Genomic DNA, 9,728 nt, shown 5'->3' with positions numbered 1-9,728 from the left:
TGTTTTGTCCTTCTTCGCCTGGGCTCTGGTCGTCACAGCGCTTACAACCTGCGGCTGGTCGCGGCGATGCACAGTTGCTCTGTCATCTCGTAACAGTTCGCTGATATCTTCATTCGCGAATGGCAATGGGTCTTCCTCCTCAGCAGCAGGCTGAGCTGAGCCCATTCTCCATTCGAAATCAGGGTCATCAGGACGTCTCGCACCCCCAATGTTCCCAATCAATAGATCGTACAAGGGCTTCTTCAGGCAGACGGCCTCAACTTCTCCGGTGAAGTCTGGAGTATCGATCTGGTCCTTCCCGTCAGTGAATGCTGGAAGTTTCGATGCCCTGTGTAGCATTTGCTGCTGGTTATCTCTTTGGCGTGGTGCCTCGTGCTGATTTTGAACACGCACCATTTCTGTCTGAAGCTCTAAGCGCTTCATCTCCATTTTTATTTGGAGCTCTAAGCGTTTCAGCTCTATTTGCCTTTCTTCACGCTGTGCTTCTCTTTCTTCACGCTGTGCTTCTCTTTCTTCACGCTCACGCTGCGCTTGTCTTTCTTCACGCTGCGCTAGCAGTCGTGTCTGGGACTCGACGAACTCCGTCAACTGCTTGCCTTTTAGTTCCAGTTCAACTCCTTTTCCCCAGAACTCAGCCATTCTGGTCTTTTCCGGTGCGTTCGTCTGTATTCTTTCACAGCCACGAACGTAGACGAATGTAGTCTTCTAAAAGAACACAGTCTCTACTGCACCTCCGATGCTTCTCTCGTCGCTGTTCACCTTCGTAGACGCAGGCTGCCACCCTCCTCGTCTAACGTGACGGCGCACTCTGCTCACGATACGTACACGACGTACCTCAGTCGTATTTCGTAGTATTAATGCACTAGCTCCGCGACGAAGTCCGTCTCGTCCAAACGGCAGCTAACCTCTGTAATCCCGATACACTCCGGCGTCGTTCACCGTACCGAGCTGCGGCGATTACCAAACTCTTCACCAGTCACACCGAATCCACGGTTCCGTAGTCTCAATACTGATCCCTCAGGATACACCCGATTGATGGCTACCTCCTGTGACTGTCTTGACACTGGTCTTTGTTGCTGGAAAACCCTTGGCGTTAAAAGTAGATCCCGGCTTGGCCCGCAATTGTTACACGACACTTGAGATTGCCACAAGTTCTCAAATGTCGTATAGTTGTGTTCTTTTATTCTACGTCGCCCGTCTTCGCAGCAGCAGAAAACAACTCGTCAAATTGAATTCGAGGATTTATTTAGCATTCCATACATACAACTGCACATCGTAGCAGAACTCAAATAGAAGCTCTTTAACATTCAAATCGCGCTGGCATATATAGTAAATACTCAATCTCGAGAATATTCCAGACCGAACATGATACAACTATACTGAAAGGCATAAATTCTGCAAATAGTGCATTGAACGATTTTGCTCTCAAACGAAAATCAGATTGAACCTGTAATTTGTAGTTGACATCTTGAGTGTCGGAGCAAATGTTTCACGCTGTCAGAGTGCGCTTTGCAGTATTGCTGATCCAGCCACAGTTCACTGTGCTAATAAAGACAATGGGCTGAACGGGAGACAGTAACGTAAAAAAGATAGTGTATGGCCCTATAAAATGCAACTGGCTGTTTGGCTGTATCAGATATCGCAATCATGCCACGACTTGATGAAGGAGAGAGACAGCAAGCGATTGGGATGCTTAGAGCTGGCTAAAGCATTGAACGTGATGAACACTGAACGTTTTCCGAAATCATTGCGCTTGGACTCAGTCACTTTTTTTGAAAAATTGTCATTTCATGATGTTCTATTCAAAATCAATAAAGCGAAGGTTTATAAACACTAAAATGGCCAATAAATAAAATATTCAAACATTGAAAACATTCACCACTGAGTTGATTTTTTGGGATTTTTTAAAGTTCAGTTTGCGGAATTTATGCCTCTCGGTATACATTATATACGAACCGTCTATGGACTAGAATAGTGAGGTACATCAAAGGTGCCGACGCCCTTAATCCGAGCGAACGCCACGAACTCACACTAAAAACAGCGTGGTAAACAACTTGTTTTGACAGGACTAGAAAGTTCACCTGCATTCTCGTCCAAGCATAAATATTGTGTTTACAAAATATAATATCGGTACTTTCCCACAAAGTACAAATAAGTCAACTGCATGCAACACACAAAACTGAACCAAAGCTCAGCAACGGTAGCGTTTCCTAACACTGTCACATCCTCATTTTTCAATCAAATTGATTGAAATTTTGGCAAAGCAATCTTCGACGAAAGCCGGACTTTGGTATTGCATTTCAGCTTGGTGGCTTAAAAACTATAATGAATGAGTTTGGTCATTAAAAATCGAAAACTTGTAATTTACATTTTTTTTATTTATTAAACGATCCAAAAACAATTGCGTCTTATTCTTCGTCTTTTTCTGATTCCAAAAACATATACATATGTTATTTTTGGATTGCAAACAAGCTCTAAAAATTAAAAATATGAAAATTATGAATAAAATTAATTTTCCAAAATCGATTTAAAAACATTTCATCTTATCCCCGAGTACGCTAGTACTTGGGCTCAACAGACTTTAATTGTGTGTCTGTGTGTGTATGTGTGTGTCTGTCTCGACTTAACAGCTTATTGCTGGGAAACTACTGGGCGCAGTTCGTTCAAAAGTTGATACACTAACTTGATAATAGGTCCGGTTGATCGTATTAAAACTTCATAATGTTACCTGGGACCTAAATGCGAAATAAACCACAAAAACGACTTGGCGGTGGGAGGAATTCACACGGAGCAACAGCCAGCCAGGCAGCCTGATAGCAGAACGCGTCACACAGTGACGAGAAATATAGCGTCATAAAAAGCATGCGTATCGCATGCGAGACGATTTGCAAAATAGAACAGCCAGCCAGCGTGTGGTTTGAGACACCAGGGCTCGTATTCTTGAAAAAGCTGCAAAATTGTGCCCTTTAAAGTCAAACTGTCGTTTAACTACCGCCCGGTATTTATTTTTACTGCCCAGTAATTATTTATTTCCCCCCGGTATTAATGTGTGTCTGGCGGAAGGTCGGCAGCTACCAGAATTGGTTATTTTTAGAATAAGAGATTCCTCATGCTTGCTCCTCTCTACAAACAATATTTGAACAAGATTTATTCTTGAAAAAGCTGCAACTCATATACTGGCCTGTAAAACTCAATAAGTCCGCCAACTGCTAAGTGTTATTTATGAAACACCGGTAAGTCCTTACCGGGTTGTCTCCGAGCTGTAAAGTTAGAGGACCCCTCCCCCTCCTGTAAAGTCGCTACCTGTCAGTAACTTCACCAACACTGTCCATTAAAACCGTCAAGTTCGAATAAATCTTGTTCAAATATTGTTCGTAGATTAATGTCCCTCATGGACACACATTGGTGTCCTTTAAGCACCGATGCATTGCGGTCAAATACGAGCTTCTGCTCGCGAAAGATTTCAACCGATGCTCGATCATAACGGCGTGTTGCAAAAGCGTGCTTGCGTCTTGTTTAATGCATTACAGTGGCGAAAATTTGGTGTCTGATTCCGTAGCCGAACGGTTATCGAATTCGCCCGATGCGCGATTGAGTCGAGTTCGAATCGCCATCAGGCCTTAATTTTGTTTTGTTTTACTCTTTGTCATTAATTTTGTTTGTTTTTGTTTATTTTCTTCGTGTGCAAAAGAGTACGTTGTAATATCAAAATTGATTTAAAAAATTAATTTTAGGCGAGAATGAGGTTTTTTTTAAAATTGATGGTTAACATGATATTACCGTTAACTACCTTGAATACGCCCACTCTCCCTATGTACCAGTTTTGCCCAAAAGTGGGGGGTGGGCGTTTACTAGGTACTATACCCTTGGCAGGAGCGGGTCCTTAGCTAGAAAAACGATATTTTGGTCATTTGTCATAGAAGTGTTCAAAGGATGCGTTATTGCACAAAACTCCCCCCCCCCCCCCCCCCCACACACACACACTAACACTAAAACTAACACACAAAATCAACCTCTTCAGATATCACTTCCCGCCAAAGATGAAGCTTTGAAGATGAAGACCATTGTTGGAGCAGTCCGCGGTACAAGCCATCAACAACTGTACGACGAGTCAGGCTTTATTTCATTTTAAGAGAGGCGTAAACGTCAAAAATCGATATTATTTCACAAGATTGTACACCGTAAGGTGCCAAACTGCTTACTTGCGATATTGCCACCATTAATATCAACTAATAATCCATATCGCCAGCGCAGACCTTTAGACAGGAAAGTTCCATCGTTTAACACTGAATTATACAAAAACTCATTTCTCCCATCTACAACACAACTCTGGAATTCTTTACCAGACTACATAAAACTTAGTAAGTCCTTCAAGCACTTTTTGTCAAAAAACGATTTAAGTCTGCCGTGTAATTGGTATTCTGGAGATCGCATATCACAAACAATTCACTGTAAGCTCAGGCTATATATAAGTGATCTTAATAACGATCTAGTGAGACGACACGTTGCTACAGATGCATCTTGTGACTGCGCATTTCCGTCCGAAACCGTAAAACACTTCCTATTAGATTGTCCAAATTATCGCGAAGCACGTCAAGAAACCATACATACCCTCCCTAACCACAGTATTCACCTCCCCCACCTTCTAAATGGAGACAGACAGTATTCTCTAGATTTGAACAGGAACATTTTGTCAAGAGTACACTCGTTCATTGAACGTTCAGGCCGCTTTGGGCAAACCAGAATCAATGCTCCACAAGCCGGACAACAACTTTAATTTCTGCACAACTCCTACCCATCCCTCTTGTTTTTATTCCTTTTCTTCCCCTCCTTCCTTCCTCTTACTGTCTTTCTTTATAATGATTATGCAACGTTTATTATGTTATGATAATTTTGGATGATTAATGAGATGAGGATGATTATAATGATGATGCTTTGGATTTCCAATTTGGTTTATTTAGACAAATTGTTCAGCCGTTACCGCCTTACGTTATAATATCCATGCAGGAACACCACTATTAGCTTCTAGCTTGTTGCTGTTACCTGTGTCTTTTGTATACATGTCATGATTGTAACATTTGTTGAAATAAACTTATGTTTAAACCAAAGATGAAGCTTTCGTTTCTTCTTTTTCCTCCCAGTCAAAAATATATTGCGATTCTCTAGCCACTTCAGAAACCTTTTTCTGTCCAATCCCCGAAGCATGTCTAAGGAAAGGAAACAATTGAAAAACAACAATAACAGCAGACTGAATATTCATTTTCCTTGTCTACTAGTCCACTGGTCGAAACTGGGGGGTGGGCGTTTACTAGGTACTAGGCCATGTACACCTGCATGCAACCGAGGTTTATAAAAAAAATAAAAATAAAATCTCCCCGTGTTTTTATTTCATTCAGTTTGTTTGGGTTGTTGCTATTGACTTTGAAACTGACACGCCGGCGAAAACGCCGGTAACGCGTGCGCAGAGAAGAGCAAGCATCGGGAATCTTCAATTCTAAAAATAACCAACTGGTAGCTGCCGACCTTCCGATAGACACACATGAATACCGGGGAAAAATAAATAATTACTGGGCAGTAAAAATAAATACCGGGCGGTAGTTAAACGACAGTTTGACTTTGAAGGACACAATGTTGCAGCTTTTTAGCCAGCGTGTCAGTTTCAAAGTCAATAGCAACTACCCAAACAAACTGAATGAAATAAAAACACAGGGAGACCCTTTTTATTTATTTTTTATTTTTTTGTTTTTAATCTCAGTTGCATGCAGGTGGCTGCTACCGCATTTTAGGTGGGTTTTTTTTCTCTCTCACCTTTGTTTTTTTAAGCGGGAAGCATCCTTCTTCATGGTTATTTATTTAATTTTTTTAATCAAATGTTTACATGTTTAAGTTAACAAACTTTATCAATAAACTAATATCATCTTAACCAAAGATTTTAAAAAAAACCATTGCAGCCTAAAACATTTTTTTAAAATCAATTTTGCTATTATAACGTACTCTTTTGCACATGAAGAAAATAAACAAAAATAAACAAATGCCAAAGAATAAAAAAAAAAATTACGGGCAGATGGAGATTTGAACTCGACTCAATCACGCATCAGGCGAACGAGAGAACCGTTGGACCACGGAATCAGTTGAAAATAATCGGACACTGTAATGCATTAAAGAAAACGCTAGCACGCTTTCACCACAAGCCGGTATGATCGAGCATCGGTTGAAATATTTCGCGAGCGGTATCTCGTATTTGTCCGCAATGCATTGGTGCTTAAATGACACCAATGTGTGTCCATGAGGGACATAAATCTACAAACAATATTTTAACAAGATTTATTCAAAATTGACGGTTTTAGAGGAGGGGGATGGGTCCTCCAACTTTTCAGCTCGGAGACACCCATGTAAGTCTTTCCCGGAGTTTCATGAATAACACGTAGCGGACTTATCGAGCGGAAGTGGTTTTACAGGCCAGTATATGAGTTGCAGCTGTTTCAAGAATACGAGCCCAGGCTTTGCGCGTTGTGTGTTTGAATAATTTGATTTTTTGTGTACCCCATTTTCTACCAAGCGTTGGTTGCTCGGTCGCGACTGCGGTGGTTTAGAGGTCGCGAGTTTGTGTTTTGATTCTTTTCATATTAATTTGTATTTTTTCTTATGGTTTCCTTTGTTTACATATGTTTCAGTCTTTTACCTTCACTTTACATTAAAGAATTTGGTACAACTACCTGGGGCGTGATAAATGCAAGAATCCGCGAGCCAGGACAGTAAAAGAACTTCGTGGGCCACCAGTTCACCAGTTATGAAGAGGGTCGGCAGTATATTTTTCACTGTGATCAAATAAAAGAGAAAGGCCAGTCACCACGCACATCCTCGGTTCGCATGCAATGTATTTATATAGCAAAGGGAATGCCTGTAATTCACACAGAGCAATCACTTGGTCTTAAACGTGCACTAGAGAAAAACTTTCATACTGGGGGAGCGAGCCAGTCTGAAGAGTACTCGGGTCCAGCGCGAGCGTTTTTTATTCCTTGTCGGTCCCTAATTTCCAAAAACATAGATATGATATGATTGTTTGGATTAAAAACAAACTCAGTAAGCTAAAAAGAATAGACATACAGAAAAGCGTGTTATCCTGCTCAGCGCGACCACTACCGCACTATTCTGCATGGTTTGTCGATTTCACTGTCTTTGCCACGAGCGGTGGACTGACGAAACTACGAGTATGTGGTCTTGGTGAAAAAAGCAGTGCGTTCAGTTTCATTCTGTGAGTTCGATAGCTTGACTAAATGTTGTTATTTCGACTTACGCGACTTGTTGTTTATTATTTTCATCTGAGCATGCAGCTTTCACTCTCTCTTTCATTTTATTGTAATATTTTTTTGTAGCCGCCGGCTATTTATAGCCCGGCTATACTTAGATTTCGCTCTTGTGGTTGTTTGAAAGTCTAGTTGATTGTCGAGTAAAGACTAGGGACTGTATCTCTGGTACTCTGGGGTCACTTGAGCTCAAATATGGCGAGTACCTTGGAATTTTGGGGCCAAGGGTTTGTGCAAAAAATTACGTTCCTAACGGTAGGCAAACGGAAGATATTAGCTTTACACATTTGTCACGTTTTTTGGCACCCGGCCAGGAAAAAAAATCCCTGTAAAGCGGGTGCTAAAGATTTCGCATGAGGACGCGCGTTTCAACCTAACACTCGACGTCGAAGACATGTGCTAAGTGAGACCTAAAACCTTTATACACGAAGCATGGAAGCTTTTACAAAGCATGGGCGTGTACACTAGTCAGATAACATGTTTTTTAATTCGTTTCAGCTGTTGTCAAAGACGTGTTCAACTTATATTGAATGTGGTACTGTCATTGCGTATGTCTGGGTTTGAAACATCGTCCCGCGGCGCTCTCGATGTGTGGAGGGGTTGATATACTCTAAGAGAGGCTTGATTTGGACGAGCGCACAATAGCTCAATTGTTTAGGGCGCTTATGTGGGAAGGCGTAGGTGCGTGGTTTGACGCTCCTTATGGACCGAATTTTTTTAATTATTTTTTTATCAGTGTCAAAAGTTAGACACGGTCAACTGGTCTTGCTCTGAGTGAGTGCAGGTGACCTCACAGAGGGGCTGGGGAGGGGGGGAGACAGGGGGTGGGGTGGTAGTCAGCTGGAAGTGAAAGATCTCTGGAGGTAATGAAGAGGTGTACTCTTCCAAAGTTCAGTTGTCACAGTTGTAAAGGGGGGCTCACACACAGGCGGAGCAAGAGCGGAGCGGAGCAAGGAAATTGTCTCCGCTCTCCACCTGCCCTCTCACACACACGCTCCGGTTCTGCTCCGTTCCTGCTCCGATCCTGCTCCGGTAGGGGATTCCCCTATGATATGACGTAGTTTCTCCACTCGCGCTGTCTTATGGGAAATATTTTTACACGTGGATAAGCAGTAGCGGGAAAAAACACCGTGATGTTTACCAAAGGAGACAAAAGTCTTGTCTTATCACTGAACATCTTTCTAAATGGACTCTGTATAAGTCAGTGTGTGTTCGTGTGTGCCAGTGCGTTTGAGAGCTTTTCAGACACAAAATATGTGAGTGTGGGGGTCGGGTGAAGAGAGAGGTGGACTAACAACTGTTGGGACATGTTTTAAGTTTTGGTTCTTTTTTGTTTCATCGAGTTATATCCGAAGCTTCAAAGATGTTCTATGTGCATAGTTACACTAGCTTCCATGGAATCCATTCTTTTCTTTTAGATCTACTACTAACAATGTCTCCCTTGCAGACGGTTCGACTGTTGCTTTATGTTACGCGCAATATGGCTTTGATTTAGATTTGGTTTTAGTTTTTTTCATTGGCTCACGTAAGTGTAGCCTATGCGATGGTAAACTTTGTCTGTCTGTGCGTGCGTGCGTATGTATGTGTGTATGTCTGTGGTAGAAACTTTAACATTTTTGGCTAAACACCGAAATACTCATTTCACGTGGTTAATTTTCAACCACCATCTTCAAATTATTGAAGCAATGATCAACATTGTGTCGGCATGTGTGTAGTTAAAGCGTGTATCCAAAGAAAACGGGTGGTGGGGGGTTTTGAAGGGGTACAAGCAGTTGACTGATTTGTGTCGTGTTTGGCATGTAGACGGCAGGTCAGGTGTCAAGATCAGGTCAGGGGTCGCGCGAAGGATTGTGGTCCAGTTCTCACCTCGCCGATTCGCCGGGGAAGACGATTTCATGTTGTTCGGTTTCTAATTCTAAGCTCCAGAAAAGTAAATAAAGAAGATACCAAAGGGAGATTTCCTACAATTTGATCTGCACAGCGTGTTTCCAATGTCCACGCGAGGAAGAGCTGTCGAAAGCGCGGCAGTCAGTGTCGATCTTGCAGCCGTATCCCGGTAAGTTCAGAGACAGATCTAGTGTCTCCCACTCTGATAACGTGTCACCTACTGTTAATCCGTTTTGTTTTAATTTCTTTTTATTTCAGCAGACACGGATGTCAAACACAGTGCTAGGCAGTCACCTCTAGTGAAATGAGTTGATCTAAAGTGCCTGTAATGTTTGGATGTCTTTGCTCGTGGTTCGATTTATGTGAATTTCAAGACTTGCAGTAGAGTCTCAAGTTAAGTTTACTCTGCCCGAAAAAAACTGTCCACCATTTACTTGAACATGCAGATATAAGGAAACGGAATGAATCTGTTCTCAAAGTCAAAATGATCACGATTTTTTCCTCAGATTCAAAACATGCACTGTCATGGTTTTG

Source organism: Littorina saxatilis, linkage group LG9 (assembly GCF_037325665.1).
Source record: "Littorina saxatilis isolate snail1 linkage group LG9, US_GU_Lsax_2.0, whole genome shotgun sequence".
Taxonomy (NCBI): Eukaryota; Metazoa; Mollusca; class Gastropoda; order Littorinimorpha; family Littorinidae; genus Littorina; species Littorina saxatilis.
Note: the sequence above shows the minus strand (reverse complement) of the source record.